The following is a 26344-nucleotide window of genomic DNA, read 5'->3' as shown; positions in this document are numbered from 1 at the left end:
ACAAAAAAAACACTTTATTCTAATGCCTATTCTTGTTGTGGTTCATTGGATTCTTTTTTTTTTTTCCACTGAAGAAACTTTTAAGGCCTTATTATCTTCTATAAAAGTTTCACCCTTGCACCATCTTAAGTTCAGCCTCCACAACCACTTTTACTGTCAGGATAATAAAATAAAAAGAGAATAATGAAAACCCCAGCTAAAACAATAGGGTTCCAAAAACTATTGGTGCCTCAACCCTTGACTGATTATCATTATTATAACACTTTGCAATGTGGCTGTACCCGCAGTATAAAAAATAAGTGGTGAATTAACAGTTGTTCTTTCTTTTTTTTTTTTTTTTGGTTAATGTCAATGAAAGATGACATCTGGCCTGGAAGGAGAAAGGTTTAAGGAGACGACCAGTGTCTTAAAGTTGTAGTGACAGATGGACCTCAGCTCAATATTGCATTAGGTGACTGAATTATCACACCTTCTCTCTTTTCTGTCCAATTCTCTTCATCTATAACTCTCCCTGTCATCATAAATCCCTCACTTTTTTTTTTCTTTGCTCTGTCTAGCCTCTCTTTTTTCTTTTTATCTCATCTTGAAACCCTCTGTTCTCTTGCTGCAGTCACGTATTTCTTTAACTATTAACTGTCAGTCTGACACTCCTTCTCTTTTCCTCTTTTCGCCGCCCTGCTGCATCTTATAGGATCAGACATGTTACAATTTCTTACGCTTTCAGTTCAGTTTTTTTTTTATGTTTTCATTAACACTTCTCCACATCCGCTGACTCCTTCTTCATCTTTATATATATTTATTTATTTATATATTTTCCTCTGCTCTTTCGCATCCTTTACTTTCTCTTTCATCCGTTATCTGCTCTATATGTTATTTTTAGCTTAAATGTCTCTTTGTGAGACTGTCTTCTTGTAGAGAACATGCCCAAAGGTTATATGAGCAGCGAGTCTATGAGCCTTTGATACATTCTGTGACATCTAGTACAATTCTCAAGCTATTATACCGTGAAATTTAAGTGGCATGATGGAGAACCCCTGCTATAAGAGCATAAAATCCCACCTTGTGAGAAGTGTTTAAGCATGAAGATGGTGAATTGCCACCAGAGGCTGTTTTTATGATACTGTACACTGTGTTGTTTATCTGACTAAACTAAACTGGTAACGATAACCAAGCATAACCACAACTGTCGTCGGTAACACTTTATAATAAGTACACACTATGAAGCATTATTTAAGCATTAACAAATACTGGATTCATCATTTACAAGCATATTTTTGACATAAATACTCATTAATATATGGTTTATAAACACAGTTATAAATGTTTTACTCATCATTAACCCTTTCATGCATAGGGGTCGCTACAGTGGACAGTTAATTCTACAGCTGTTTCTTTTTTTGTGTGTATTCATGGATTTTGTTGTTTTACTTGCATATCAGCCAACACAGTGGACGCTTATGCAACACCTCATATATTACAATTCATACCATTACTGTTCCTGTTCTTGCTAAACCTGATCTGCAATAACATTTGAGTCTAAATCAATTGCTAATTGTTATTAGAATGTAATTTAAATTTCTTTTAAAGCAAAAAGTTGTTTTTTTTTTTTGTTGTTGTTGCATATTATCTGAGTGAGTAATAACTAGTGTTATAGTATGTTAAAATGTGAGGAAATATCAGATTCACAGCATTAAAAATTATTTTATTTCATAGTTTTCACACAGTACGTCAGTGAATACATGTTTGTTTGCTTCAAAAATTAAATGCATGGTGTCCATCTGAGGGGACATTTTTGCAACTCCATGAAAAGTAGTTTCATTAAAAAAAATTTCAATCACATTGTTTTGTTTTTTTTTCATGCCTAAAGAGAAATAAAAACATTCAGGAAAAAAAATCTTGATTTCGGTAATCATAATTCATGCACGAAAGGGTTAAAAAGAACATTAGTTATGGACTAACAAATACTGAATTCATCATTTATAAAGCATATTTCTGACATAAATACTCATTAATATATGGTTTATAAGCATAGTTATAAAGGTTTTACTCATCATTAATAAGCTCATCTACAATATGCTTAATGACTGTATTTTCATACTTTATAAATTATGGATTCAGTATTTAAAAATTTTGTATTGCATCACTTACAAACCAGTTTTGATGTGCATTTATGCTTGCTCATACACTATTCAGACGTGTACTAATGGTGAGTGAGTATATTAGTGGGTACTTTATAGTAACTCACACATTTATTTTCCAATAGATATCCTATAAACACTTATTAATACAGGAATTCATTATTTCAGGTAGTTTTAAAGCACTTACTACTCTTTAATTAAGTACATGGTGTGAGCTCGTCTAAAATGTGCACTATCTATGACATCTAAAGTATTTACAAATGAGATTTAAAGGTTGGCAATGTCTAAAGACTCACAAACGTTTCAGTTATTCTAACAAAGGAACCAAACAGCACATGGGATTATTAAAACAAACTACATGATTGAATGATGAATGATTTTGAATGATTAGTAGAACATTTATATCTGTGCTTATAAACCATATATTAATGAGTATTTGTGTCAGAAATATGCTTTATAAATGATGAATTCAGTATTTGTTAATGCTTAACTAATGCTTCATAGTGTGTACTTATTATAAAGTGTTACCCTATCGTCTGATTTATATCCTGATTGTAAACAGTGACGTTTATTGGTGGTGTTTGGCAACCTTTCACCTGCCACTCGAAGGCAGTACCCGCAGGCTGAAAATGAAGCCATGTGGATGAATCTTTAAGTGTAATACCACTGATGGCCACTAGAGGAGTATACCCAAAAACAGATTCCTGTGGAAAAAAACTTCTCAGTCACTCATTTTTCCCATTTTGGTCAATTTGGTTGCATTTACTTAGACCTTTTACTAAGTGTAAAAGTGTCTGGTTCTTTTTCAGACCAATCCTGACCCTAGATTCTGGTTAGAGTTGGGTTTAAAAAGAACTATAAATCCTTCCAGTTGAAGCTAAGATATGTTTCTTGCACATACCCTGAGGATTTCCCAGTGACTGTAAATGAAACAAAATAAACTAATTTCTGTCTGTTACAAGCTAAACATGTAATTGCCTTTAAATGGAAGAAGATTCAGGGACCTACCTCTGGCCAATGGATTACCAAGCTGTGACAATGGAAAAATTGACTTATATGGCAAGAGGAAAGGTTGAGGACTTTTACAAGATATGGTCTTTTTTCCTAACCTTCATGAATAACCTAAATGTACAAATGCCTAGAACCGGACAAGGACAGTTGCAACCACCTTTATGATTTCAAAATAGCTTATTACTAGTTCCATGGTTAGAGTATTAGTATTACGAAATAGAAAGAGAAATGAAGAGGATGACTGACTTATGATGCACTGGATATATGTGTCTGCATGCATATTAATGTTCACTGAAATGTGTGTATGCTCAATATGTAATGCACATACTGATATTATTATTGATATTTTATTTTATTCACTGTAGATCTTATTGAGAGTGGGAGGAGGTGGGTAACAAGGGTTTTTTTTGTTTGTGTGGAGGGCTGTATTGTTGTGTTTATGATCATATTTTCATTAAAATGGAAAACCAATAAAAATATATATATTAAAAAAAAAACTGTAAATGAAAAATGCATAGTATTAGGCTTAATTTGAAAGGGAACCTCTTACAAACAATCTAACCCACACCAGTTAAACATGAATGAACATTAAATGTAATTCTAACCCTAACCGTAGATAAGGTTCCTGTCACACCTTGATGATTTAGGCAGTGTATGCCGACGTATGACACGTTTGGCAAATATGCTGGCTTACTTCAAATAAGTTATGGGTAAGTTTGTATAAGTTAAAAGCACGCTGGTATAGGTCATAGTATGGCAAGGTCATCAAGATGTTTTGTGCATGCACAAAATTTTTCACCAAATGCCAGTGTATGTCTTATACGTCAAAAGTTGTAGGTAAGTTCTACGATCGTGACACACTTTCACATGTTCCTTATAAGTTACTCATAAGTCCAAATATGTCGAGATAATGTCCAGTGTAGCCAAAACTAATTACTAGACCACCCTTGTTTTCTTCAATTTCTTGTTCATGTTAATGCCTGGTACAACTAAAGGTACATTTGTTTGGACAAATATAATGATAACAACAACAAAAGCGCGTAAGAGTTTAATTTCAGAGCTGATATCTAGACATTTTCCATATTTTCTTGATAAACAAAATCACTTCAGTTCTTACATCAATATCTAAGGCACTGTATTGACAAAAACAGTGCTTTTAGTCATTCTGTGTTTTCTTTTCTGTCTGCTTTAGTCACATGATACACACAGGAGTTAGTACTTGATTGCGTAACCATTGTTTTTGATATCTTTTGGTGGTCTAATCATTTTTTCCGCAACTGTATGAGTAACATGCTTTTGAACCTGTGTGTAATTTGTATCAAACTTATCTCCAACACATATTGATGTATGTAGACGTATGTAGACGTGTTCTGGATGACCTCTTTTCACCTCTTCCAGACACGCGGAAAAGTGTTTCAGCACCTCTCCCCTGGACAGCGACTGGACTTTGTTGTGCAGCAGATAATACCTGTAAAACCCAATATCACCATAATCTTCCATATTAGAATTACATTAAAAAAAACAATCAAACTAAAATAAAATAAATTTAAATTAAATACTCATTATTAATTTTACAAAGCCACAGAGAGCCACAGCAGAGGAATGAAAGAGCCACACTAGGCTCCAGAGCCACTTGGTATAAAAGTTGGGTTGACAGGAGGAACCCATCAGTACTGCTCAAGACGCTGCGGTGAGCAGAGAGATGTAGGATCCAGCACGAGGATACCTACTAGTTGTTCTCTGATGGAGCTCATACTGCAATGTCTACTGTGGTTATGATTTGAATCCTCACAGCAGCCTTTATGTTGGCTATGACACGGAAAACATGCTGAGCTTTCATTTGGTATAAGTTATTCATAGGTTATCAAAATGTTTTATGTAAGTTATGTAAAAAAAAAAAAAAAAAAAAAAAAATTGATTGTTCAACTTATGCCAGCATTTTAGAGAAATGTTGATATGTTGGCGTGTGCTGCCTAAATCACCAAGGCCTTTACTTCAATTAAGTCCTTTGTCCTCCTTCAAATCCTGATGAATAATGAATACAGATGTTACCTTCACTGTAGCCTACAGGGTGGGGAAGCAAAATTTACAATGAACATTTAGTTGTTTTTTCTCAGCAGGCACTACGTCAATTGTTTTGAAACCAAACATATGTTGATGTCATAATCATACCTAACACTATTATCCATACCTTTTCAGAAACTTTTGCCCATATGAGTAATCAGGAAAGCAAACGTCAAAGAGTGTGTGATTTGCTGAATGCACTCGTTACACCAAAGGAGATTTCAAAAATATTTGGAGTGTCCATAAAGACTGTTTATAATGGAAAGAAGAGAATGACTATGAGCAAAACTATTATGAGAAAGTCTGGAAGTGGAGGAAGCAACAAAAAACGTACCAAAGCTTTTATTAAAGCTCTCAAATCCAAAATCCTAAAGGATCCAACCAAATCCATGAGAAAAATGGCAATTGAACATGAGGTAGACAACAAGACCGTTAAAAATGCAGTAAAATATGATTTGAAGTTAAAATCTTACACAAGAACACCAAAACACTTGTTGACAACAACAACAAATCCAACTTTAGCAATTTTTGGGAATCATGTTTATGGCCGCCTTCTAGCCCAGATCTAAACCCTCTGGATTCTGCTATTTGGGGCGTTTTAGAACATGCTACCAATAGAACATCACACAGCAATGTCAACTTTCTTAAAGATACTATTAAAGAAGAATGGGAGAAGTTGTCACCCGAATATTTGAGGAACACTTGCGTAAGTTTCAGGAAGCGTGTGAAGGCAGTTATTGAGAAAGAAGGAGGACACATAGAATAAAAACATTTTCTATTATGTAAATTTTCTTGTGGCAAATAAATTCTCATGACTTTCAATAAACTAATTGGTCACACACTGTCTTTCAATCCCTGCCTCAAAATATTGTAAATTTTGCTTCCCCACCCCGTATATTCATTCACCCTCTGAACCTGCTTCATCCTCACTAGGGTCGCGGGGGTTGCTGGAGCCTATCCCAGCTACCTATGGGTCAATGTGGGGTACACCCTGGATGAGTAGGCAGTTCATCGCAGGGCTGACATATAGAGATGAACAACCAATTAACCTATCAGTGCATGTCTATGGATGGTGGGAGGAAGCCGGAGTACCCAGAGAGAACCCAGAAAGGTACCTGGTTGGAATCGAACCCAGGACCTTCTTGCTGTGTCACCGTGTCTCCTTTAGCCTAGATATAAACTGAAATGAGCTTTCTAATTTGCGTTACAGGGTGTTTTGCTTCTACTCCTGCTCCAGCTGTCTAAAGTGGCACTAAAGTCGAATATCTATTAATCTTTTACCTCTACATTTTCAATGAGAATATTCATAAAATTTGGGTTAAAATGTGAACAGAAATGAATGAATCATGATCGTGTATAAATATAGTCTGGTGCCTGTGCTTTTTACCGTCAAGTAAGATGTATTTTTAAGTTAAATAGAAGAACTATAAATCCAATGTGTAGGTTATTCAGCTTCATTTGGATTACCTCCTAGTTTCTTCATATGTGTATATGTAACTGAAACACAACCTAATCTACTGATGTAGATTACATCCACCTTTAGGAGTCCCTGGACACACCCTCACATCAAAATCACATAACTGATTTGAGGTGACGTAGCAGTAGGACAGTGTCTTTCTGAATCTTCCTTTCAACTTACTTGGAAAGTGCAGATGTCAAAGTAATGATGTAATCAATTGTGTTGGAAAGCCAAATAAAACCACACCTATGACACACAATAGAAACACAATTTTCAGCAATACTGTCATCACATTTAGTGTGTGTTTGCTGCAGGAAGTACGGTGGCCAACAAGGGCCAAGCACATTGCAACCCAATGTGTCTCAGTTAGTTTAGAGAAAACAGCAAGTACAGAAATGATGCAAGTTCACAAACTCAAACACAAGTTTAAACGAGGTACAAAAAGAGGAACGTGGTGCAAATGAAAAAATGCACCGCAAGACACAAAAACAAATGTATAATTATCAAATGCTCTGCAAATAGAGAAACGATGCAAAGCACAAAACGATTCAAAGCAAGAAAATATCTGCAAATGAAAAATGCTGCACAACCAGTCACTACAATGGAAGTGCTCCAAACCTGTAGGGGGCGCTGTCAGCAGGACAGCTCAATGCAGAGACACAGGATGGAGAGAGAGACGGAGAACAGCTGACAGTGTTTCAAACTACAGTGGGAACAAACTGAAGTTACGGCGTCATGCGATGATGTGACTTTTATTTGATTCTATTTGACACTAGTCTGCTATCTATGAACGCTGACTGCAGGTTTGGAACACTTCTGTTGTAGTGACTGGTTTTGCAGCGTTTTTCGTTTGCAGATGCTTTCTTGGTTTACATCCTTTATCTATTTGCAGAGCATTTGATGATTATGCATGTATTTCTGTTTCTTGTGGCGCATTTCTTTCATTTGCACCGTGTTCTTCTTCATGTACCTCGTTTAGACTTGTGTTTGAGTTTGTGAATTTGCATTGTTTCTGTACTTGCAGCTGTTTTCTCTAACTGAGACGCATTGGGCCGTTGCTATGTGTTTGGCCCTTGTCGACCACCGGAAGGAAGAGATGGTGAAAACAGGCTTTTAAGGGAAGTGCTTGCATGAAAAAACAAAACAAAAAAACAAGCACGTTACCATATGTTGTGGAAAAGTGCTCTACATCAACCAATCCGATGTGTAGCATCTTGTGACACCTGATTGTCTTTTATAAATAGGTATATACAGGGTGTCCCATAAGTCTCCATACATAGGAGACATAATACATTCTATACATATATGGTTGTAACATGTATTTCTTTATATTTCTTCTTTATAGTTCTTCAGCAGTGGAGGACACGCACTGAAATGTGTTCCCGACAAAATGGCAGTCATATAGAGCATATTATATAAATAAAAATGGTTTATGTCAAGAAACGTTTATTTCTCCTATGTATGGAGACTTATGGGACACCCTGTATAGTTTTCTAAGTTATAAAATGGTTCAGTGAACATGTTTGTGGCATCATATTATGACACCAGATTGTTTTGTAAATAGTTGTATTTAGCATTCCTGAAAAACCCTTGAGGCATTGTCTGCATTTTCATGTAAATAGTTGGATATAACTTTATTTGCTAAATTTGTCATTATTTTCTGAAGTCTTCAATTTAAATGTTCTAAGCTGTAAAAGCGGTTCAGTCAACATGTTTTTGATGAAAAACAGTAAAGAGTCTAACTTTTCTCCACATAATTCATGTTTTTTGTGTGATACAATATGTCAAATGAAAAGATCTGTAAAGTCACACAGGTGAGGTTGTACTGAAAAAATGATACCAAACAACTCAAAGTAAACAGTTTTTTTTTTGTTGTTTTTTTTTTAATGAGAAATATGAAGGCAAACTCAAATGCATTCAAAAACAGCCAAAGTCCACAGACTCCTAAGGGTTAAACATAATCTGACTCTAGAGCTAGTTTCTGATGACCTGGTGGATGTTAAGTGGTTCATAAGCGGTTCTCTAATTTTACTATTTTACTTTATTTTATTTTAACTAAATACAAGAATAAATATATGATGGCTTTACTTAAGCCCAGTGGTCTTGGTTGTCAGTAAACTAACATTATCTCAGTAAATCTCACCATTCACTCTTCTTCCCTTGTCATATAGACTACATATGATAAATGCAAATCATTTAAATCCATATGATTAGTCTAATCTTCCAGAATAGGTAGTTTTTATGAAAAACTGACATGATGTAATCATTCAGACTTTTTGCCCGTGCTTTTTTATGAAAGTTTCTCTGTCTTTCGGTTCATTAAAAGAATTATGATAAAGGTAATTCAAACATTTTTTTTTTTTTTTTTATTCCTACTCTCATATGCCTAATATGATTCTTACAGGGGCATATCAAATCATTTCCTTCCATAATTACCACTTTTGGATCGTCCCATTAAGTTGTTAAGCTCCATTTCCTCAGTTGATTGAATTTCAGATACAGATAGATTCTTAAGTTATATGTGTATGCTTGGGAGTTATTTTGTTCATTTAATATTTTTATGTCCTCATTGCTGAGATTTATAAAGTCTATGTGTGAGCTGGACACAAGCTGAGAGTTGTCATAAACTCAGTCTTACTAAATTTAAGTTTTAGAAATAACTTTGAACCAAGTATTGAAATGACTGCTGTTATTGTACTGTTGTTTGTCTGCCAGTAGCTATGTTAAACGGACTTTCTTAGATGGAAAGTGTCGCCTTTAATTATGTTGATTTTACAATATGCTGAACAGTGATTTCAGCATGAAACTATTTAAAGCTGTGACCTGTTGTTTTATACTGAGGTCAGGAAAATAGACTGATACATGATGTAAGCATCTAACGTGATTACAGTTAACCTGGGTATTTATCATTAATTAATTTTGACCCCATTCTTTTATGTTTGCAGATTTAGCATAATGAGCCACCTGGTGCTTTAACGTGAAGCTTGCTGACATCCTTTGAGTTTGGTAGGAGCTTTCAGATGTGATCTGATCCGTGAAGCGTCTCACAAGAAGCCTTTGTTTGATTCATGTTTGTGCAACTTGAACAACAGCTTTACAGACACTTGCCAAATGTGCAGGATTTATTAGAATACAGCACAACGTGCTTTCATTATACCCAAGGTTGGAGTTTTTTTTCTGGCAGAATAACAGGTATTATAACAATAATGTAACAGGTGATATTTGTATAAAGTCTATAAAGCTTTTCATACATTTATTTCTGAATACATTATACATGAGAGAAAATATTTGCTAAAAATGCTTGACAGAACTGTGCACTGTCTTACACTGTCACCCATAAAATTGGAATAATTTTGTTTTCAGACACACTCCTTGTTTTATTCCTACTAGCGGCATTGTACCCATGGTGCCATTGTGTGTGAAAAGTGCCTATACATTATTGTAAATGGACACAGTAAGAGCAGCAGCAATTTTGTAAAAAAAAAATGTCATGATGTTATTTGTTGACATTATTTGTCAGTGGATATTTAAGGAATATTTCCAAGACACAATTATGCATTTAGGCAGTTTGCTTATTTCAGTACCATCAATTTATAGTATATGCAGTGAAATACTGCCTATTTGTATTCTTCAACAAGTGTTCATAGAGATAAGTATAAGTACATTTTATAGAAATAATTAGACAGATTTGTTCGTTTACAATTTCAGGTTTTCCAAACTGTTTCTATTAATTAGCATCATTTTTGCTTTAAACAGTGATTCACTGACATAGTGATTTGTCATATAGACTGTCGCAGTGTTAACACTTTAGTTAAACAATTGTTAATTGTTTAATTGTTAATTTTTTAATGGAGTATGGCGGCAGGGATGAAGAATTCAAAGTAGAGAGAGGCTAAAATCACCCAGCATACCTCACAACATTTGAATACGGACATAAAATTGTGCCTAGTAGACAGTCAGATAATGTTTCTATTCATTTGGCGAGTTTGGTGACGATCGGGCCCGTGAGGGCTGAGGAAAATCCGTACAAACATCCTCCTGTGCTGCAAAATTAATTGATTGGACACAGAACATGCATTATATAGTAGGATTTATACACAAGTAATCACCTTTGACCAGTTACATCCATCCATCCATCCATCCATCCATTATCTTCCGCTTATCCGGGGCTGGGTCGCGGGGGTAACAGTCTAAGCAGACTTACCAGACTTCCCTCTCCCCAGACACTTCTTCCAGCTCTTCCGGGGGGACCCCGAGGCGTTCCCAGGCCAGCCGAGAGACATAGTCTCTCCAACGTGTCCTGGGTCTTCCCCGAGGTCTCCTCCCGGTGGGACATGCCCGGAACACCTCCCCAGGGAGGCGTCCAGGAGGCATCCGAAACGGATGCCCGAGCCACCTCAGCTGGCCCCTCTCGACGCGGAGGAGCAGCGGCTCTACTCCGAGCTCCTCCCTGGTGACTGAGCTCCTCACCCTATCCCTAAGGGTGCGCCCAGCCACCCTGCGGAGGAAACTCATTTCGACCGCTTGTATCCGGGATCTTGTCCTTTCGGTCATGACCCAAAGCTCATGACCATAGGTGAGGGTAGGAACGTAGATTGACCGGTAAATCAAGAGCTTCGCCTCTCGGCTCAGCTCCTTCTTTACCACAACCAACCGGTACAGCGACTGCATCACTGCAGACGCTGCACCAATCCGTCTGTCAATCTCACGCTCCATCCTTCCCTCACTCGTGAACAAGACCCCAAGATACTTAAACTCCTCCACTTGGGGCAAAGACTCCCCACCGACCCGGAGAGGGCAGACCACCTTTTTCCGGTCGAGAACCATGGCCTCGGATTTGGAGGTGCTGATCCTCATCCCACTCGCTTCACACTCAGTTACAATGATTATATATTGAACCCCAGTTACATTTTATCTATCAAGAATCAATCTAATTGTCACAATCATTTCATGAGAAGAGACAAAAATTCTGGACTACAGCTTTATGGGGAGCAGTGTTTATTGTGGAGTTAAACTTGCTTTCATCAGAAAAAGCTGGACCGGCCCCAACCAGTAGAATTCTGTAAGTCAGTCGTCTAGCTAATGTAAACTTGAGTTGTCCAGAAATGTCATTTGAAAATAACAAATGAGCCGTACCATGGTACATGCTCGTACCAAACCCTGAGGGGCAAAAGGTTCGGTATGACGTGTAGCATTGCACCCCTGATATATATACAGCCTAAAAATGCAAAAAACCCTTTAAATTATGAAAATATATACATTAACAAACTATCTTTTAACAATTAAATGTGAATGTCCTGAACAAATATGAATGACCTGAAATGTAAAGAAATTTAAGTTCAATTTTAACAATATTCTACCTTTTACTAAATGTTTTGTGCCTTTGTAGATCTGATCTGGAGAAATGATGTGATGTGTCACAATGCAGTGAAGGAGGAATGTCACTTTTTTTCTTGATGCCATTATGGTTGAATAGTTGTTATTGTGTTTTATTGTTCATTGTGTATCATGTATGTGTTTTATGTTTTTTTGGACTTTGTATGGCTGCTTCCTTGGCCAGGTCTCCCTTGTAAAAGAGATTCCTAATCTCAATTGGACTTCTTGGTTAAACAAAGGTAAAATAAATAAATGAAAAAAAAAAAAAAAAAGATGCCATATTCAAAAAAAAATCTATAAAATTCAGTTCTGTTTCTTTGTTTTTGTCTGTTATTCCACCCTGTTATTCCACCTAAAACACAAATAAAGCAAAACCTGATCTTACCAGACCTTGAAAGTAGAAGTAGTCCAAAAAAAGGACACAAGTACAAACACACAGCAGCTTTTATGACACTTTTACAGCTAGAATAATGAAATAATTCCAAGCAGCCTGTTTCATTGAAATATTTTCTTCGTGGTTATAGGCACTTTGCACAGAATACTAGTACTCATGTAACTTGTGAACATTTACGTATCTGGAGGCGGAGCTGAGTGTCCTCTGTTTGGAAATCTAAATACGGTTACCCTAAACAAACCTAATGTTGGCCTTGGATTTATATACAGTAATGTAAATGCAAAAAATATAAATGTAGGTGTACCAGTCATATTGGCATGTAACCAGTTAGGGTAGGAGACATGTGTACTGACGAGGAAAAATCTAAACTAATTTGATAATACACACCTTCCTTCTGCATCTCTCTCCTATCAGTCCAAATCAAAAGACTGAACATAATTATAGAATGGGGCACTGCTACCAATTTTGGGCTCCTTGGAACATAATGATGTTGGGCCCATGCAACAAAAAACTCCCTGGAAATAATCTGCCGGGGGGGGGGCTGATGTTTAGAGTGTGTGTATGTATGTGTGTGTGCGTGTGTGGTGGAGGTGGGGGTAGTGGTCCGTGACTGTTGGAGCGGTGGGATAGTGAAACTGAAAATGCTTTACTATTCCTCAAACTGTCAGGCACATTCCACTGCTGTATGGGCCCCCTGGGAATACTGGGCCCCATTAATTTGTCATGTTCACCCCCCTCCCCCCCCCCCTTAATGGTGCCCAAGATTATAAGAAACCTGATGAAGCCAATTCTCCAGCCTAAAAAAAAATGATGTGACGTTCACGAACGAATCAAATCTTTTGAACGGCTCTTTGAAATGAATGATGGGAACCAAGTCTTTGTAACGAGCTGTTCATTTTTATTTTTTATTTTTTTAAGGAGGGAGTGTCCGATTGCCTGTCAATTTAGCGTCACTGGGGAGGCACTGGGCAGGAGGAGAATGTTCGAGCAGAAAAAAAAAAAGAGTCATTGCACACTGCGCATGTCTCATGGCAAGAAGTTAGCAAAAAAACAACAGTTTGAAGTGTGAGGTGAGCATACTGGAGGAGGTGGAGCTGGAAGACTAGAGGAGGCGGAGCAAAGTTTGAGAGTAAGTGAGTGATCACCTGTGAGTAATGAGCCAAAGAAAAAGAAGGAGTATTTGGATGCACTTTTCAGAGAGAAAAGATGGGCATGCAACTTGCAATATTTGCAAAAAAATATATCTTTCAAGTCTGGGTCAACGAATAATTTGCACTGCCATTTGAAAACTCAGCACCCGACTGTACTTGTGGAACATAATGTTCTTGTTCTGAGAATTGCACTATAGTTCAGGTATTTAAGTAATTGCAGTGATTAATCACTGTTGTGTTTTCTGTATTTTTTTCCGTATGTTTACACACATTTATTGTTCTTGTTTTGAGGAGAATAAAATGTTATTTCACAAGAAAATGTTTGATTTTCTTCTTCATTTTTAGGCTACAGACTACTCCACATAATGTACCGTGATGTTTTTTTGTCAAATTCCAGCATTTGCCTAATGTCACCTCTCATGTCATGGATTTTGCCCACACATTTGAGCTAACTATTCTTTTTTACGGTAAGATAATATTTACTGCCGCGCCAATTAAACACCTTTAAAATGTAATGTCAATCATCACATGTAGCCAATTTAGTCATTAAAACATTGGTGTTTCAAAATAATGCAGAAAACATAAAAAAGCCAGTCTTTTGAACGACTCTTTTCAGTGAACGGCTCCTGATCGAACAGCTCCTTTCAAACAGCCAAAAGTCCCATCTCTACTAAAAAAACAAAACAAAGTGTATACTAAAACCTGCTAACCCTTGCTGCTTAGTACTTGTTTTTTTTTTTTTGTTTTTTTTTTAACAGAATTCCCTTACTGACAAAGATCTAATGCAGTGTTAACACTTAGTTAAATCCCCAGACTCACACAACCTGGGGGTTGCTGCTTTACTGTTTCCTCAGTTGGTTTCTTTGTTGGTGTTATTTTGTGATTTTGGTGTTTGACGTATTTTCAAACATGTAAACATAACCTTTAACATGTTAACAGTTTGTTTGACTCATGTCTAACCAGAAAGCTCCATTTTCTGCAACATAAAAGACTGTTTTTGTCCAGGCTGCCTGGTGTGTTTGAAGAGTGAAATGTACCTGCTTCAGTTTTGTTACAAAGAGAAGACTGACGGTAATGCAAATCAATGAAAATGATCTACATACTTTGTCAAATGGTATTATATATTTTTAGGTGACTATAAAATTATTTAGCTCCTGTGTCCACTGTCATCTGCCCCTCCACCTTCAGGACATGCTTTACTGTCATCACCTGGTCACCAGAGACCCATTAACAGGACGGTTAGGATTACACCAGAGCCATGTTTGATCAGAGGTCGTTGAAGTTGGGTTTTTCTGTGCTCTAAATACAAAACTCTGAGATATTCTCTCTCAAATTATATCTAATCATTAGTCCAAGTGGTCCAGTCTTTTAATCCAGTCATCCATTTTAACCTTATGTTTCCCTGAAGTACTAGAGTTCCATAAAAAGTGTGGGTGTTAGAAGAATTTTGTTTACTAAGTAGATACTTGGCACTTTTTTCACTGTTCGTATTTGTCCGGTCGGTTAATAAAACATTTTTCTGTGGTGTGACAAGCTCAGAGCACATTTGCTCGTACTTAACATGGACTCCAAGCCACTGATTTGCAATATTGTCACCTAGCCGCGGTCCTCTTCTGCCCACTGATTCTTCACTTTTGTCTTAAGTGTCATTAACCTCTGACATATATAACAATCATCCTGTATTACAGTGATGATTAATATCGGAGCTGGTGACCTCGGCACAGCTGAATATTCTTGTGACCTGAATTTTAATCTAATGGCTGCAAGACAATGACATAAATTAGGGATCGGGCTACAAATGATTCTCACCTCTGTCTGAGGTCGATTAGGACACTGGAAAGTGAAAACCCTACATGTAAGAAGGTAAAACTATTTAGAGTCTGAAAAAAACCCCACTTTGGCTCTTAACCCATGAAGACCCAATGCTACTCTTATGACAGTTTTTAAATGAACTTTTCTCTCTATGTAACCTTTCTTAAAGCTATGTATGACTTTCATCACCAATTTTTCATCAAATCAAACCATAAAACCTGAGTCATAGCCTAAGTATCACGGATCCATTCGTCTTTTCGTGATTACGCACCTGAATTCCTTCGCTCATGGTGAACAGCTTCGAAGTGTACTCCACCATAAACAATCCATTTGTTTACAAACAGAGCAGGTAGGTCACTTTGGCATTTCGGAAATTTGTTGCGACATGCATTGTGGGAAGTAGAGCTTGACGCAGCTGCAGTAGCAAGAGGCAATGAAGCCGTTTCCGTGTTTGCTGCTGATGCAGCCTTAATGCGGCTGCGTGGAGCTCCGCTTCCCACAATGCACGCTTCGCATCCATCCATTCCAAAGCTGATGTTCCTTTAACTCAGGGGTGTCCAATCCTGGTCCTCGAGGGCCGGTATCCTGCATGTTTTAGATGTATCCCTCTTTCAACACACCTGATTCAAATGATAAGCCTATCATCAAGCTCTGCAGAAGCCTGATAATGACCGTCAGGTGTGCCAGAAGAGGGAAATATCTAAAACATGCAGGATGCCGGCCCTTGAGGACCAGGACTGGACACCCCTGTTTTAACTTATCCATATCAGGCATGTCAGTCACAAAGGCGTCCTCAGTCCGCTCAGCTGCAGTTTCATCCGTCAGTTCGTGTGTTCCTTGTTCTGTTGCATCCAAAAGACCAAATTCTGCTCCATCTGTCTCTGACCAAGGGAAATCAAAAACCTGCGCACCTGGAACTAGTGTCCTGGGTTTTTAAAGGGTTCGTGATTCGCCTACTCACTTATTGTCAGTTCATTAAGGTGGATGCATTGCAGGTGAGCCAGTCCATACCCTGCCCCTGACAGTTCAATAATCACCACACAGGTCCATGTAAAAAAATACAAGGCAACACCATCATGAAATGCCCAGTTCAATCACCATAACAAAGAACCATGCAATTTAAAAGTCAAAACATGCAATAGAATAGAAACAAACATGCATGTTGCACAAGAACATTCAATAAAAGGTTAAAAACAGAAAATCATGCCATAAAATTGATACATCCTTCCCTTACAAGCTGGCCTCCTGACATACACTTCGAAATTGTTCACTGTGAGGGAAGAGATTCAGGTGTGTAATCACAGAAACACAAACAGATTTGTGATACAAATCTGTAAACTTGGGTTTACAGATTTGATGACGAAAGTCATATGCAGCTTTAAGTGATTTGCCACCATTTATTATAATATTATCTTCTGTGTTTTGCATTTTTCACTGTAAATCACTTAAAGCTGCGTATGACTTTCCTACTTTTAATGTAGATGTTTGTGAAAACTCAGAGTACATTCAAAGGTTGTTTACATCAAAACAGATACAACTGAAGAAAAAAAAACAAACAAATTTTCAGCAAAGATATCAATAGCTGAATGTAAAAACAAGTGTCTCAATCCACCATCACTGGACAAATTCCATTGGTTTTATTGGTGAATCAATGTTGTAGAGGATGGCGGTGTTTCCATGGTAACTACAGAGACCATGAAAAGATGAAAAACTGGATTTTACATCAATTACTTACATATATTGATATGATTAGTGGATCAACATGTACAGTTTAGATCGGTAGATCTAAGTAGAGCTTTTGGTCACCATTGGATGTTTAGGTCTTTCTGGGTTAAAGTCTTTCAGAAGTTTATCTGTATTTGTGAGTCGCACTTTTGTAACCTAGAGGTCATTCCCTACATTCAAGGAGACAGATTTGTATTTCTCTGTTAAAAGCTAACTCCAGCCATTTTTTCGACCTGGGCCCAGTGTTATCCACCATTTCCATCAGGCTAATCGATTCTGACCAAAATCTCATAACTTGCTTCAGTGAAGACACGTTGCTTGGCTGAGTCCTGCTCTCCATTACCCTCCTAAAGGGACCAGAGGACACTAAAACACCAATCCTCAAAGGTATATTGATTGTTCACACTGTAATTAGACAGAACATGACCTCCTCATACCTTTACCCCCACAGAGTTTTAGGGCCATTTACGGCACTTTTGTTTGCACTTTTGTGTGCTCTCATGCACAAAAGGGCAATAAGATACATTTTTATTGTTTAAGCCTCAAAGACCTAAACTGCCACCAACAACCAAGCATCTGCAGATCTAGAATGTTTGCTAATTTGTCAACCACTGACATATAAATACAGTGAATTCAGTATAATTCAGTGAAAATGTGGTTTCTCAGCTTTGCATTGTCACTACATATAGACCCACTTGGACATTCAGAGGCTCCGTAATGAACATCAATCATCTTCTGTCGCACATAATTCACCAGGAAACCCATGGAGTGGTTGCAGACACTTATGTTGAATGTTTTGCTGAAAAAGTCACTTTTTCCTCAGTTTTCTCTGATCTAGTAAAATAACCTTTGAATTTACTTTGAGCTTTTATGCACATCCATGTGGTCAGTAAATTATGTACAGCAAAATGACTGATTTTTACCAGAAAATGCAAAATATGGAGTTTAATATCAGAATGAATTATGACAAATATAATAATGGTTAGATGTGGAGAAAAATACTTAATGCTTTTGTTTGTTTTTGTGGATCCTAGACAGACCCCTTTGCTATATATTAAATAATCCCAACAATAAATGATCCCAATGTAGTGGCAGGTTATACATTACAGGTGTAACTCTCAAGATGAAGTTTCCAGGTATTCTCTTTTTTTAAAGTACAGTAACTCCAATGATAATGTAAGAAATGCTTCCTGATAAAAAAAAAAAAAAAAAATGCAGAAGAAGCAGGAACAGATGGAAGATTCTGGGCTTGGTGAACCCCCCCCGCCCCCCCATGTTTAGGACAGACTGGCTTGAATTAATCAACTGAGTCAAGATGAGACCCTGAAATGGGAGGAGAAGATAAAATGAGCCAATTAATGTCTAATAATGCCATGGAAGGAGAACTTTGTTTCCTCTAACTGAAATGACCACCCAGGAGCTATAATGAACATGAACAAGAAAAAAAAAGACCACATGCTGAATTTTAAGGTGAAGAGGGACAGGAGGCATTAAAGATGATCAATCCAGACTAAACTTTTGATCAATCCAGATTAAACTCTTTTTTTTTGTGAAGAGTAAAGGAAGGGAAATGAATTCAAAACAAATACAAAACTGACAAAGTCTCTCAATACAGACAATATTTCTTCACGTTAGAAAAGAAAAGGAAAAACCAAACACATATGAGGACCTTTGTTATGAAGGTTTGGTTAGCTCAGATTGGACCTGCATGAAATGGGAAAAGTCAGATCAGAGGAGGAAATGCAATATTGATTCATATTTTGATTCATTATTTGTGCTATTTTCATCTGCCTCGTGAGAAATTTTGCCTGTGATGAAAGCTCTGATTTATTCCATCCTTTTCATGTTCTCTCATCTTCCTTCTGTTACTTAATAAAACAGAATCAATACCTGAAGGAAAGACGAAGTGGTCAATTTTGTAGCTATCCTAAATTAAGTTAGTGGGACCCTCAAACCAGGGCATAGATTCAGACAGAATTTTAGCAGACAGCAAGGTTTCTCCCCTCCAGCAACAGCAATTTTGTGTCTTAAATTAAAAATTAGTCTGTTCACTTTAGATTGAAAGTTGAAGTATAACATTTTCTTCAGGAGCTGTGAACCACCTCCGCCAGTTTTCACTACTGAATAGAAGCAACATATTTGCCGTGAATTTCAATTTGCTTGTAAAGACGATGGAAGTTCTGAAGAAAGGTAGTGAGGTTTGCCAACATTTGTGACATAAATATGTAAAACTCAAATATAGTGACTTTTGAATTCTGTTGTTGCCTGTATGTGGAATAATTGTGGAAATACTCAAGTAAAAGACAAGTACCAAGTCAGGTGGTGGAGCAGAGGTAGTTTTCACTCTTTTCACCCTTTTTCCAGTGGCACATGGTAGACTACTGAGAGAACCATCACTATCATTATGTGACATGGAACTGACAAACCCACAGTTTTTACAAGTGAAGCCTCTTAACTGAATGTTAACTATATTGTATTTACTGTGTAATATTCATTTATTATATGATTAAAAAAAAAAAAAACTGTATAAAAATAATGCAAATAAATAGGGAAGAGCAGAAAAATGAGCAAAAAGACAAAATTTTTGTGACAATAAAGTTTGGAGATATGTCCAGGGTACCTCACCTTCATACCTACCTCGCCTTCACCCTTCCCTGTGACCTTCAGTTCAGAAGATGGATGGACGGACAGACAGACGGATGTTGGATGGACGGATGTTGGATGGATGGATGTTGGATGGATGGATGGATGGATGGATGGATGGATGGATGGATGGATGGATGGATGGATGGATGGATGGAGTATTGGAGATAGCATTGTAGTTTAATGTGTTGCTAAGGCAATCCACTGGACTTGACTCAAAATGCTTAACTTTACTTTATCTTATTTATTTCTCCTCATTTTTGTCATGTTTATGACTAGAGTTTCAAATAATGATTTATGCATAATTCTAATTATTCTAATCCTCTTTCACACATACATTCTTCATACAGATGTTTAACCCTTTATAGGGCTCTCAGAAAGACCCTGAAATTCAAAATTTCAACCTTAGTGTGTTATTGGAGGACATAAGAAGACTTTATCACTTTTGTGAAATATTTCAAATTTTTTTATTGCCATGTTGAAAATCAAGGTCAATGAAGTTACCATATTTGTTTGTAAGTGGCAAAAAAAAAAAAAAAAAATCAAGAAGTAAATATTAAAAAAAAAAAAAATACAAGAAAAACACATGCAGTGTGAAAGGAACATGTATTTTAGAACACTGGAACACCACTTTTAGAAAATTCAAACAACATAAGTGCTGATCCAGACCCCTGTCCACATCCACATGATCCCTTTGAACATCATTCCTTACATTAGTACCATTACTTCATGGTACCTAACAAAGCAGGTACACAAACTGTTCATGCAGAGGTGGACCTTGTTGTTGTCACTATCTGGTAATGTGTGCAGAAATTACCAAAAATAGTCTCTTGCCTGATAAAGGGTTAAGTTCTGTTTAAAGCGTATCCTGGGTTTTAAGACAAAGAATTAAAACAAACTTAAGTCAACTTGTCCATTCACAGCATGAGCAGAGAATTAATCACTGTCCACAGATCAGGCTGAGTTTGTTTCTCATTAGTGTAGGTAATAGATGGAAGGATAAATTAAGACACTCTACTTTTTTGAAGGCTTAATCACGCCTTGAGTTTTAATTGTGGGTGGAAGAAAACTATGCAAAGTGTGGGCCAGAGAGGGAGATGAGGGAGGGATGCAGTGATGGATTAGTTAGGGTAATGATTATGATTAAAATACTCAGATCCTCCTCATTCTGAAAAGTTATGGGAAAGTTTAAGGCAAGAGGGAACAGAAATTAGAGGCGATCTGGGGTAAAATGTCAAATATGTCCCTATATTCACTGTTGGTTTTAGTTTGACAGCAGTTTAATATAATTTAATCAGCGGAGGAAGCAGGAGCAAGGCTAGAGAGACGGACTGGAAACAGATATGACAGATTAGAGATAGAGGAGGAGATACTGGGAGGAAATGAGGGGAGAGAGAGAGAGAGAGAGAGAGTACATGAAGATGCTGCAGGAGTCCAAAATGTATTTTGTTAAAAAATCTCATTATTCATTTGTAGAAAGAAAGAGGCTTTTATCCAACTTTGTACCATCACAGAAATAGATGATATCTTTATTTTCACGTAATTGTTTTATTTTCCAGCGAGTAAAAGAAACTAAAGTGGAAATTGAAGAGCAGGTTTCACCTCGGGGTTTTATTTGGATTTCAGTTGCTGTAAATATTGACTGTATTTACAGCATCATTATTTTGTTGAAGGTATCTCTCCCATGGTCTTTTGGTTCCACCACAGAGCAGCATGGACACAGAAGATAGAGATGAAACAAGATGAAATTCTCAACTTTTTACACTCCACTGAGTCACCGCAGCATCTCAACGGACAGGTATCATCCTGACTGCAGCGTTGTGGATTTGGTCATACATTTTAACCGGTGAGGGGAAAAAAAAGGACAAAATAGCATGGTGCCATCAGCCTGGTCTATCAGATGAGAACAGCCATCACACTCCTGTGACAAAACAGTGATTTCACAAAGATTTTGTCTGTTAGTGTTATTCTGTGTATTTTTGCCATGTTAGTTCAGACCCAAAGAAACAAACATATTGATTGAAGCACCACTTATGCAGTAACTAATGTGCTCTGTAGTTTTTTTTGCTAAAGTCATCTTTTTAAAATGCATTTCTTGTATATATTCTGTGTTCGATCAGCCATAACATTCTGACCACTGACAGGAGAAGTGGAAATAATATTGATTATTTCATTGCAATGGCACCTTTCACTCGGTCGGATATATTAGGCAGCAAGTGAATGATTTGTCTTTGAAATTGTTGTGCTGGAAGCAGCAAAATGGGTCACCAGAAGAGTCACCAGAAACTCCTCAAACCTAAATCACAAAATCCCTTTCTGCAGGACAACTTTTGGACAGTCATCCTTCTCCTGTAAAAGTATTAAACTCTGGAACTCACTGCCATCAGAAATAAAATCCACTTCAGAGTTTAAGATGTTCACCACCAGAATCAAAACCTGGTTAAAGATAAAAAACACAACTGTTCTCATCTGTAAATATTGTGTATATTGTGTAGGAGAGTGGGTGAGTGGGTGAGTAAATGAATGCCTCATATATAAATGCAACACTGGGTTATTGAATTGTATGGTATGACTTTTTTAAATTATGTATATTTTATATATATTATATTTTTATGTGTGGTATGATCTTTTTAAATGATGTATATTTTATACTTGAACTGCAATGTTGTGGAAGAGCTGTACCAGGAACTGGAGTTGAGAATTAGCACTAGTTATAAACTGTATATGTGTCACATCAGCTGCAAACTTGTAACTATGTTTGACTGCATTGTCCTTGTCAAATAAATAAATTAAAAAAATAAATAAATAAACAAACTAGAAGCACTCGGAGAGCACAGACCTCTGCCAAGGCAGATCAGTGCCCCCCGCCCCCCCGATGTTTGTCTGTCCGTCTGTCTGTCCGTGTGCAAGATAACTCAAAAAGTTATGGAAGGATTTGGATGAAAATTTCAGGAAATGTTGATACTGGCACAAGGAACAAATGATTAAATTTTGGTGGTGATCGGGGGGGGAACTGATCTGCCTTAGTGGAGGTCTGCGCTCTCTTTTCTAGAAAAGCACTCGTAGAGCACGGACCTCCACCAAGGCAGATCAGTGGCCCCCCCACCCCTGATCACCACCAAAATTTAATCATTTGTTCCTTGTGCCAGTTTCAACATTTCCTGAAATTTTCATCCAAATCCATCCATAACTTTTTGAGTTATCTTGCACATGGACAGACAAACAGACAAACCAACGCCAACGAAAACATAACCTCCTTGGCGAAGGTAATAAATAAAAAAATGCAAACATCTGAATGACATTGTGAAGGACCTGGTCAGAACATGTCTGAAGCTACAGGTTACCATGGTTAGTGTCCCCCAAAAGTAGTCCAAAGAAGGATCTCAGTCTAATCATACATTTGTGGGATGTGTTGGACAAACAAATCCAGATGATTAATTTATAATTTATTCACTTTGTTCAGTCCATGGAGGCCCCACATTCCAACCTCTCCAACCATCATCTGCCCATGTCTTCCTGGTAGATACCTCAGCTCACCTTCAGAGGTCTTGTGTAGTGCAGGTCTTGGGTCAGAGCTGCTTTGGCAGCAAAAAGTGGACCTACACATACTCTATTGGTTTGAGATCCACTGGTCCTTTTGGTAGGTACTACCAACTGGAGATGTTCTGACCCAGTCATGTGACCATCCCAGTGTCACTCAGACCTTCACATTTTGCTGCTTCCAACACATCAGCTCTGAGGACAAAACTGTCATAGTAACAAGACAATTATCCTTATTAACACTTCACCTTTCCGTGCTCATAAAGTTATGGCTGATCATTGCACACTAGGCCTGTAACGGTACACAAAATTTTCAGTTCGGTACGTTTTCGGTTTTCAAAGCCACGGTTCGGTTTTTTTCGGTTCGGTACGGGAAGAAAGAAAACCCCTCAAAATGTCTTTAATACATTTATGAATTTTTTTACATTTTTCCCCCAATTTTTGGACACAATAGAATATAGAAAAACAGGAATAATATAATTCTGCTGCTATAAATCAAATAGAAAATAAAATAAATTATTAATATGACTAAATGTATTTTAAACATTAGTATTGCACTTTTCTCTGACAGGTAGTTTTGAACAAACAAGAAAAATCTAATCACAGTTCTGTCAGTTCACAATCTGCAGAAAAATATCAGCAAAAAAATTCTGCATGAAGTTCAACATCAACAGGAGGGTAAACTGGTATTCTGTTTAAACAAACTGAAGAGCAACATTGACAACAAACTGAACCAAATTATTTATTTTAGGACAGAGAATAAATTGTTTAGGACACTGTGTGTACTTGTGTGTATGTGTGTGTGTGTGTGTGTGTGTGTGTTTGAGTGTGCGCGCACATGGAACGTACGATTTGTCTGGGGGATGGTTTGTTTGTTGTTTTTTTGTTTTGTTTTTTTTTGGTCGGAGCCGGGGGGTGCGGTCCGGTCCATAACTAACGTAACTAACGCTGGCGTGAAACGAAAGTGAAACTTTATTTTTATATACTGTCAGTGGCCAACTCCGAGTTTTATTCCTCTGTTATACAGCGTGCATGAGAGAGAGAGAGAGAGAGAGAGAGAGAGAGAGAGAGAGAGAGAGAGAGAGAGAGAGAGAGAGAGAGAGAGAGAGAGAGCTAGTGTGTTTTAGAACTACCGTAGTTCCTAGGGGCCAAACAACGTCCGTCTTATCTCCGTCTCTTTCCTCGTTGTTGTCTTTCACCGGGACCTGAAGTGATCCAAACTGGACTGTACTGATGGTGGAGGGTCTTCAGTCTCTTCCTTCCAGGTTCACATCATATTTGTTTTTTTTGTTTTGTTTTTTTTTTTTACCTTATATCAGCTGCTATTTGGTATTTTGGGTCAATGTGCGTGTCCTTTAATATGTCCGTGTGAAACTTTCGCGGATTTAAAGTTCCGCATTAAACGACATCTTTTGTTCCTTTTTCTTTTTGTCAACATACTGTGCCGTTTCGGTACAGCTGTGTGCCGAACCGAACAGGTGTGTACCGAAACGGTTCGGTACGTGTACCGTTACAGGCCTATTGCACACTATCTTAATATCCCTATATTACAATTGTGGATTGTGTGAAAGTTTAGCTCTATACTTGAATCTACAACTGACAGAAGATCTGTTCACATTCTCTCGCACCTTCACCAATCTTGTTCAGCACCAGTGACAAGAAATAAACATCCATATGAGCCCAGTTCCATGCAGGAACATCCTCATTAGCTGCAGAAACTGTCAGGTTTCATGTCAGTGAAAGTACAGTTGTAAATGTGATTCCTTTCCTGTTTACATGGACACAGATGATGTACTCTTTGGTAAAATATCCTCCACTGATGTCGATTTCTTTTTGTCAGATGTTTATGAAAAACTGGTGTTGTGTTTGAGGAAGATAACTCTTTTGTAGCCACTTTCATTTGCCAATCCTTGGAGAGAAAATAAAATATATTGTTTAAGACTGAGCTGTAAAAGAAACTGTTTTTGTAATGAAGTGATACCACTTCGGTTTGTCTTGTAAACCAGTGAGGGTTGGACACTACATGGGTGTGACTCTAATAAAAACCAACCAGTAAATGTATTGTTAATTTAACTTTATTACGCACCAGACAAAGCTCAAAGCTTGTTTGTGGAAAGTTTTGTTGTATACGTGTTAGTTTCACTGTTTGCTTACACAGATTGGAAAGTGTTTGCACTGATGAAACTGCACAATGTCTGTTTTGATCATTTATATGGACATGTGTATGCAAATAGAGGGTATGTATTTCCGTCACACACACCCCCCAGGCCACGCCCCTCTAAGTCAGACTGAGTGGCAAAATGAACCTCGCTCAACATGGTGGAATGTAGCAGTAAACACAATGAGAAAAATGTGGAATATGACATGAAATTAAGGACAACTGGACTCAACTTTGATCTGCACAAGCCACCAAAGAACAAGTGGTTCATGAACACTGACATAAAGCCAGACATCGCGTATCCTGAGTGAGTGTAAAATATGCAGTGTACTGACCCAAGTGAATATGTGCATTATCTACTTGTACTTTTGATATTTAAGTATAGTTAATATCAAATACTTTATACAACACAGCTATAACTGCTTTGTGCTAGAGTACCCCCTTATTTGGAAAACTGGGTTAGCGTCAGTTTAAGTTAGTTTACAAATCATGTAGAGCGCAAGGTTCATAATCTCACAAATGAAGACAAAAAGCAGTTATAAAGTTATAAAAAATGTAGCTAAATGAAAGATGCTAACATTAAGAGCTTTACTAAAAAGTAACATTAGCCAAAATGCTAAGTAATTTAAGGTATGATTTTACCCAAAAATACAACATAAATTAATGTTACCTGACACAAAATAGGAACTACAAATTCAGGTTTCGTTGCCTGAATTTCAGTTGTTTCTGCAAATTGCAGCGATCCATCTGCTTCTCTTTTCTTTGGCTTTCGATAGCCCGTAAAAAGATAGCTCCGACTGCTTTTCAAAACTGTTCGTACAATCAATCAGACAAACATCCACCTTCAACCAAAACCCTCTACTGATCTAAACT

This window comes from Sphaeramia orbicularis, chromosome 15 (genome assembly GCF_902148855.1).
Source record: "Sphaeramia orbicularis chromosome 15, fSphaOr1.1, whole genome shotgun sequence".
Classification (NCBI taxonomy): Eukaryota; Metazoa; Chordata; class Actinopteri; order Kurtiformes; family Apogonidae; genus Sphaeramia; species Sphaeramia orbicularis.
The sequence above is the reverse complement of the archived record's forward strand: the minus strand, read 5'-3'. Positions refer to the sequence as shown.